We start from the raw sequence: 9482 nt of genomic DNA on the forward strand, positions 1-9482 counted from the left end.
TCTTCTTTTGACCTGTAACACTATCGATTCTTAGGTCCTCCTCCTCTCGTTCCTCCCTTCTTATTACTCACACACCTTTCTTTTCAGTGTTACGTAATTTTATAAACAAATAAAGTCACTTATCTTCACTCATTCAGACATTTCTGCCCTTTTTTTTCCCAGAACTGCGTGAGAAAATGACCCTGCAGAAGCCGTGCACGTATGGTATGACGCAAGAGCGAACGTCCGCGGCATGCCATCCACACGGCCTTGTATTCCTAATCGTATCGGCGCCTCAGCTCGCCTGTTTGAGAAGCCCCTCGCAGAAGATGCTGGGCTTTTCATGGACTGTTTTGTGATCCTAGTGAGAGTTGTACGCGACTTCTGTATATCATAAACGGGAAAATCACCCATGAAAACCTGGTGAGTCTTCCCTGTGGCCATTGCAAGCAGGCGAGAGGAGGAGGAGGAGGAGGGGAGAGATGCAAGAGAATAGTAGTAATAGCTAGAACAGGTTTGATGCTGCTGAGGAGGAGGATAAGGAGGAGGAGGAGGAGGAGGGAAGCACAAACATCCCTCGTAGCAAATATGTAGTCGTCCACCTAACGGTAACTTGGATAAGACTCAATGTGGAGATAAATACGCCACTTCTTCACTGTTCAAGAGGGTAGGGGGTGAGTGGACCAAATGACGCAGATGTGGACGAGCTAATACGAATGTTAATTTTTTTACAGTGAAGGAAGCAACCCAAGGACAAAACAACAAAATGAAAAGTAATATTGAGAATATATGATAGGAAAACACTAAATCACTATAATATAAGGGTAGGTAAGTGGACCAAAGGACGCAGATGCAGACGAGCTAATACGAATGTTAATTTTTTTACAGTGAAGGAAGCAACTCAAGGGCAAAACAACAAAATGAAAAGCAATAATGAGAATATATGATAGGAAAACACTAAATCACTCTAATATAAGGGTAGGTAAGTGGACCAAAGGACGCAGATGTAGACGAGCTAATACGAATGTTACTTTATTTTTTTACGGTGAAGAAAGCAACTCAAGAACAAATCAACAAAATGAAAAGTAATATATATTGAGAAAATATTGTTGTGGTGGAAGCTTACCCACATACTGTTATAACGTTCTAGGGCCGCTTTCAGTCACTTCGTTTGTTTTGATCGTTACCAATGGCGGCGATCGACGCTATAGTTTTCCACGTGAAACTGGCCGATGGGGTAGTGGCGGCTGCAGAGGAAGCGAGAGGTGTAGAGAGAGTGTGTGGTAAGGTGCGGGGCTAGGCTAACCCCCCAGCCGCCACTACCCCATCGTCCAGTTTTGCGTGGGAATACTATAGCGGCGATAACAGCCATTGATAACGATCAGAACAAACAAAACGACTGTGAAAGTGGCCCTTAGACTGTACTGTTCGGCATATAATAGAAGAAGAGGGCGAGAGGAGTCAGTCACAGTCATAGTTAGTAGTTAGTGAAGAGTCAGAGTGAATTGTACTTAGGAGGAATATTAAACTTCAGAAGATGTGTAAGCTAGGTGTTTTACATAATTATCTCCCTCTCACGGAGTCTCCTTGACGGTGACACGGAACCCAAGTAACACGTAGTTTGACCCCTCCTCTGTACCGCGAACCTAAAGAAACACTCATTAGAACCCGACTGACCCCCTCTTTGACCTTTAGAAATAGCTGATGTGAGAAGCCAAAGTGTCTTGTCTTATAATACGGCCCTAAATCACTATAATTAAAGGGTAAGGATTAAGTGGACCAAATGACGCAGATCAAAAAGGCGTGCAAATACGAATGTTTCTTAACTTTTTACAGTGAAGGAAGCAACTCAAGGACAAAACAACAAAATGAAAAGTAATAATGAGAAAATATGATAGTAAAAACACTAAATCACTATAATATAGATAACGTCGGTTCGAATCCCCACGCTACCACCTGGGATTTTTCAGTCACCGTCGAGTGGCCTTAGGGCCGCTTTCACAGTCACTTTGTTTGTTTTGATCGTTACCAATGGCGGCGATCGACGCTATAGTTTTCCACGTGAAACTGGCCTATGGGGTAGTGATGGCTGCAGAGGAAGCGAGAGGTGTTGAGTGTGTGTGCCAAGGTGCTGGGCTAGGCTAACCCCGCAGCCGCCACTACCCCATCGGCCAGTTTTACGTGGAGATACTATAGCGGCGATTGGTAACGGTCAAAATAAACAAAATGACTGTGAAAGCGGCCCTAAGACTACCCACATGCTGCCCAGAAGCCCACCCATCAACCCGGACTCAAGAAGAAACCGTCCAGTGAATCAAGAAGAGTTCCGGGGGGCAGCATGAGACAAGCATAACTAACGCCACTATAAAAGTTCCCTGGGCCACGACGGGTTCGGGCCGACCATCTGGCCCTTGAAGAAAGTCTACCGGCGTATAGGCGGGGATGTTAAAAAAAAAAAAAAAAAAGAGGGAATATTTGGAAGAGCAAGCTCGGGAAACAGGATTAACGTGGTGCATGCGCATTGTTACTTTAAGCTACGAGCGAGTTAAGTGAGAGGGGGTTGAAGACGTGTGACGGAAGAAATGCGAAGACATGAGTTCGTTTTCATGGTATGGATAAATAGGTGACGTAAGCGTAAAGAGGTGAGGTATGTATAAGATAGGAACGAATTGGAAGGGGGAAGGAAGAGGTGGAGGATGGGAAGTATAAGGGAAGGAATGAGAAGAGACACAGAGTTCGTTTTCAGGGCGTGGATACATAGGTGACAGGCGTATATAGGTATGTATAAGATAGGAACGAATTGGAAGGGGGAAGGAAGAGGTGGAGGATGGGAAGTGTAAGGGAAGGAATGAGAAGAGACATATAGTTCGTTTTCATGGTATGGATAAATAGGTGACGAATGCGTATATAGGTAAGGTATGTGTAAGGTAGGAACGATTGGGAAGGGCGAAGGAAAAGTTGGAGGAAGGGAAGTATAAGGGAAGGAATGAGAAGAGACATATAGTTCGTTTTCATGGTATGGATAAATAGGTGACAGGCGTATATAGGTAAGGTATGTATAAGATAGGAACGAATTAGAAGGGGGAAGGAAGAGGTGGAGGAAGGGAAGTATAAGGGAAGGAATGAGAAGAGACACAGAGTTCGTTTTCAGGGCATGGATACATAGGTGACAGGCGTATATAGGTAAGGTATGTATAAGATAGGAACGAATTGGAAGGGAGAAGGAAGAGGTGGAGGAAGGGAAGTATAAGGGAAGGAATGAGAAGAGACACAGAGTTCGTTTTCAGGGCATGGATAAATAGGTGAGGCATGTATAAGGTAGGAACGATTTGGAAGGGCGAAGGAAGAGGTCGAGGATGGGTAGAGTAAGCTAAGGAAACAGAAGAGACAGAGAGTTCGTTTTCAGGGCAAGGATACATATATAGTTGATGAATGCGTATGTAGGTATGTAAAAGCTAGGAGCGATTTGGAAGGGAGAAGAGGAAGAGAGGGGGGGGGGAGAAGTAAGAAAGGAATGGGAAGACATGGATTCGTTTACAGGGAATGGGTAAATGGTGACGAATATGTATGTATGAGATAGGAGCGAATTGGGCTGGAGGAGGAGGTGACTGGGACGACTGCGGTTAGGTTCGTTTTTAGCCTTTAGCACAAAAGACAAACGTGCACCCGAGACGACTAGACACGTTTATTATTCAGAGGAGCGAGCTGACGATAAACCAGTGGCCGACGTGGTGCTTGTGTGGTGTGGTGTGGCGCGTGTGTGTGGGGAGGGGATGGGGGGGGGGGGGTTAGGTCGGTGAGGTGACACTATATACCATTCGCTACAGATAACGTCACGAACTATAACGCATTCTCTCTCTCTCTCTCTCTCTCTCTCTCTCTCTCTCTCTCTCTCTCTCTCTCTCCTCCTGTGGCTCTCTCTGTCAGTCTCATTTTCTCTACCTCCTCTTCTTCCTCCACTTCTCTCTCTATTCTTAAACATTTCAACGACCAAGCATATATATTTGACAAGCCGTTCGTAGGAGTTCTGAACATTTCCAGGGCTAGTTTTATGATCCTGGTGGTAGTCTGATCCATCTTCTGTACTTTGAACCTAATAGAACGCTCATTTGAACCCGATTGGTCTCTGTTTTCGGTCTTTGATAATAGCTGATGCGAGGGAGGAATCGTTTGAGAATACCAGACCCTATCTCTCTCTCGAATGTGGACCGTTTTCTCAAAGGTACGATCGAAGTCTTGTCAACCTATCACCAGGCTCACAAAACTAGTTATGCTCATGGAACAATATACTAACATATCCTCTACGCAAGCCTTATCAAACGGGGAGTAAGCGCTGAACGTATGACACTAAATGCGGGCAAACGATTTTATTTTTTGCTTACTTTTCCCAACGAACGTATTTCCTTTCTGATCTTCTTCTTCCTCCTCCTGATCCTCTCTCAATATAAATGATTAACAAGTATAAAGAAGACTCCATTCTCTCAACCTATAGTAATGAAGAAGAAATTATATATATATATATATATATATATATATATATATATATATATATATATATATATATATATATATATGATTTTAGGGTAATTAAATCCGTAATCAGAAAAGGAAACATTTTTTTGAAACCCGTGGGAAGAAAAATATATATAATGCTCGAAAATACCAGATTAAGTTGAGAGAGAGAGAGAGAGAGAGAGAGAGAGAGAGAGAGAGAGAGAGAGAGAGAGAGAGAGAGAGAGAGGTTCCTTTGTGATCATATGTCAGGGCCTAATATTTTTAAACATTATCGGCCTCCACCCCACCTCTCTCTCTCTCTCTCTCTCTCTCTCTCAGTGGTCCAGTGCAACACGATTGACTCCTATAAAAACAAGATCGACCGACACTTCCTTCAACTTAACATTTACTGAAGCAGAAATTCAAAGTTTAGATGTCCTTGACTAATAGAATTTCACATAGATTAAAGGACAAACCACCATAGGGTCTGTGTGCTCTGAATATCTATGGAAATCTATGTAATTATCTCATCCTTTCCTTCTCGAATACTCCCTCGATCCCTACTCCATTTTCCCTTATTTTCTTCTATATGCCATCACAACCTCCTTTCTTTCCTCTTATTCAATGCACGCCTCGATCGCCACTCCTTCGTCTACTCCCACTCTCCGCCACTTCTCTCTTCCCCCAACACATCCTTCTTCCTTCATTCCTACATACGTTTGGCGCTTAGTAAGGAACGATTCAGGGTGCAGCACTGCGCATACAAAATACAAAAATATATCCTGGAATTACTTCTACTCGCATACGTACCCTCCTGAGAGAGAGAGGGAGGGAGGGAGGAAGGGAGAGCTCGTAACTTGTCCAGCTCAGTGTAATCTTAGCAGCGGTGGGACGCCGTTTAGGTTTCATATCGAACAGAGTTAAAATAGTAGCTCCTTGCGGTATCAGCTTACCGATACATCCGGCCGTGTGGTTTCGTTCATAATATCCTTCCCAGATACGTTTTAAGACGAGAAAACGTTCCGCTACGCACGTGGATAAAAATGGGAGGGGCAGTGGCGGCTCCTATAGTAAGTCTTGGACGAGGCTACTGGGAGGACCTCTAGCACATTCTCTCTTCGCCATGGAGCTCTTCGGCCTCTCGAAATCAGTGCTAATTGTGGTCCTTGTCTCAGTGCTATCGGTGAACTCAATGCCAATGGAGTGGTATCAAGATCCATGGGAGGAGGACCCCACAGGACCCGTCAAAATCGGAAACATAAATTTTGACGATTTCATGGACGGTGCGGAAGTCGACTGCACTGCCACGTTGAAGGACACGCCGTTGAAAATGGGGAACCTGACACTGCCGCAAATTGAGTGCCCAAGCTGCGGGAATAAGTGTTGGGACGAAAAAGAGGGAGAAGGGACATGCGCTCAACTCTACCAGGACATGGGCCACGGTTACGGCAAATGGTTGCGTGGGTGTGTCTGCATTCCATCTCCGGGAATTACTGTCGTTAACCCTTAGATGGCGGTAGAACTATATAATGACGGTAGAATCTAAATATAGACAATAGTTAAAACACCTCTTATGCCCCGTAACTATATTTATGCTACGGTCCTAAGGTCGACAGTGACTTATGTAGACGGTGAATATTGGAGGGAGCTACTCTTCAAATACTGCCGCCGTCTAAGGGTTAAGGTATGAAACACGATAGTAAATCAGCAGGCAACTCACTTTTTAAGCTGCCAGGGGGTGCGTCGCTTCACTCACCGCCGACTCCACCCAGAACGGTCCTCCCCAAGCAAGACATCCTCGCGCCCCCTCCAAGTCACGAGTTTGGTGGGCGTCCCCCTTGGCCTCCTTCAGTCTACAAAATCCACCCTATAAGCAAGATCCATGTCCACCAGTAAGCCACGCACGCCCACCACTCTCCACCACGGCAGCTTCCACCAGGGGCTACCACCACCTTACACAAGCCCGCTGCGTCCACCAGTAAGCCCAAATCGCCTACCACTGCCTTTACCCACGACTTATCGATTCCAAGATCCATTCCACATACCATCACGACACTCACCCACTTCGTCTACCAGTACTCCAACAACCTCTACCACTGCCTCCACTCACGCATTCCAGCTACCATCACGACCCCCCCCCCCCCACAGCATCCACCAGTAAGCCACTTCTTCCATAAGTCGCACATCCCCCCCTGTGTATTCTCCCGGGTACTGGCACACAAAGTCACCACCTGGATAACGGAAGGAGACTTTTTTTTTTTTTCCTTGGTCACCACTGAATCCGTCCAATCATGTTAATGCAATAGTAAAACGAGTGTACGCCTGTCATGCTGTTGTTGTTGTTTTCATTAGGTTTAGTACAGTGGCAATGTTAGTTTATACTGAGGCATATTTTTGTTCATTAGGTTTAGTGCAGTGGCAATGTGAGTTTATCCTAAGGCAGCAAAGAATAGTCAGGTCCTCAGTGTTTTTCATGTTTTAGGTATATATGTAGAAGCCTTGTCAAACAATCACTAGGCTCACAAAACTGCCCGTGGAACTAACATGTGGTTTACTAGTTGTCTGTAATTGTTGTGTATGGGATAAGTTCAGTTTGTGACATTCCAGCCTGCATACCGTACTCTGCTTTTGAAGCATATCATGTCATTTATTAGTTGCCTGTAGTTGTCTTTAGGAAGTGAGCTCAATTTATGGCGCCCCATCTCCCTGTTATTCGCTGTCCAAGTTTGCCATTATAATTACTATAGTCTTCCAAATATGTCGAGGCCGGTCTGGCATAGGCTCCTGCGGGTCCTTTCCTCCCCTCTGCTCTGCCACACTGTCCCAACACCTATCTCTTCCTCTCATATGTAAGCTATAGGTAACATGAGGAAAAAATAGGTGGGACTGTGTGGCAGAGCAGAGGGGAGAAATGGACCCGCAGGAGCCAACACCAAAACACTCAACAATTTGGTTTCACTTCAGGTGTCAGACTCCACTCTCATACCATTGGACATCAATGTTGTGTATTTATCTTTTGCTTTAGAAAATAGTGTTAGCCCTAAGTCTCAATAGTTTTATGGTGAATTTTAGTGCCTTGGTATCTTAACCTGAATGACTGATATTATTGATGCTGTCCACAGAGAGGGGCTGCGTAAATATGCATCATGACACTCCTCACGAGGTTCCCCCTACCCTTTTCCCTCCCCTTTGATACGCTTCTTACTCACTCATTATGATAAGCTATCAGTTGTTATCTTTGAATGGATGTGTAATGCCACTACGTTTATGTTGTGCTAAAATAAAGTAATGAGATGTCACACTTTTCATAGCAGTGGCTTTTGATGATATATGCATGAAATCTAAACAAGTTACATTTGCATGCTTGGTGCTGCTATATGCAATTTTATTTGATATTACTCAAGGTTGTGATGCAAACTAGTTAAAAAGTAAAATGTTTTAAACGATCTCATTTGGTATTATTTAAAAACACTATTTCCACCACTGACTTTGTAAAGCAACATCCACTAGTGGGTTGGAAATTACTTGTACGGCCAGGCCAGGCAAGGTTCAGAGAGATCAACAACATAATGAATGGGATGACAACAAAATCAAGCAATCATTACAACACACTGTACATAAGAACATATGGAGTCTGCAAGAGCCCGGTTGGCCTGTACAATGCACATATACTGATTTTTTAGGGGGTGTATATTATGTATAGTGTCATCACACTTTCTGTGCAGTGGTTAACTGCTGCATTAATAGTCATGAATTACATGAGGGGCATTCTCCCAGGAGCCGGTTTGGGAAATATACAGCCTCCCCAAAATCCCCACAGTTATAGACAGTGACAGATGACATGCATGAAAACTACATATTAGCATGTAGATATTACCATCATCATACATATAATATCAAAGGAAGGAAAATACTATCACAGCATTTCAGTGCAAGGTGGAATCTTACCATAATATTCATAATTAATATTACAGAAATAGGTGAAAAAAGGCAGTTAAATCAACCCAAGGTAAGTGGTTAGCAGAGATATAGGTCAGAAACTTGTTTGAGAGCACCATAGCCTACTCTCTTAGTGCTAACACATTACTATGCTCAAGCAGCCCATAAATTGAGTACTCGAATATTTATTACTACCAAAACAATCATCTCGAGCCTCACCTGGGCTGTGGCATTGGAGGCAGAGACAGAACATTGATGACAACAGTTTTGGCTTCTTGGATGAACCTTTGAGCAGCAACTTTTATTATTTCCTCACTAGTTTTCCGCACCACCAGGTAGTAGCCATCTGACCCCTCCAGTGATCTGCAGATTAGATTCATACTATCAGGTTCTCAGCCTCCATACACTTCTCATCCTCTTTACCTCCCTTTCATGGTCAAGGCAAATACTGTGACTGCCAGGATTTATACATTCTAGTATGCTGGGGTGTTGGAAGGTTGTAGAACAGTATGGTAACAAGGAAGAGGAGAGATGAATAAGCATGTGTGAATGCCTATATAGTTAATGAAAGCAGTACAGGCAAATGTGTAATTATAAGGGTTTTGAGACGAGCTGAGTGACTAATGATTTTCCAAGAAGGGAGGAAAGTCATATCAGTGGACAAACTCCTCAAGACAGTCACAAACAGAATCAGTGCAACACTAAACTTTAGCCAGCCAGGAAAACAAGCTGGATTTCACAGTGGGTAGTCACACCTGGCCTCGCCATACACATCGACATCCAAGTTGTTGAAAAATCACCCTAGTACAATAAACTACAACGCATGGCTTCTAAGGATCATGAGAAAGTATTTGACTCTGCTGAAACCAGTATTCACGCAGGCAATCAAGAGGCAGGGCGTGGATGAACTACATAAAGGTGTATATGTGAAGACAGCACAGCCAAGATTAGGCAGCACAAATCATCTCTAAAAGGGACACTACAATGATTAGCAAGTCATAAGAACGGTAAAGGCGAGACATTTTTACCCGAGTTTCGTCACAATCTTCCGAGACATTCTTGTAATAATT

The sequence above is a fragment of the Eriocheir sinensis genome, chromosome 9 (assembly GCF_024679095.1).
Source record: "Eriocheir sinensis breed Jianghai 21 chromosome 9, ASM2467909v1, whole genome shotgun sequence".
Lineage (NCBI taxonomy): Eukaryota > Metazoa > Arthropoda > Malacostraca > Decapoda > Varunidae > Eriocheir > Eriocheir sinensis.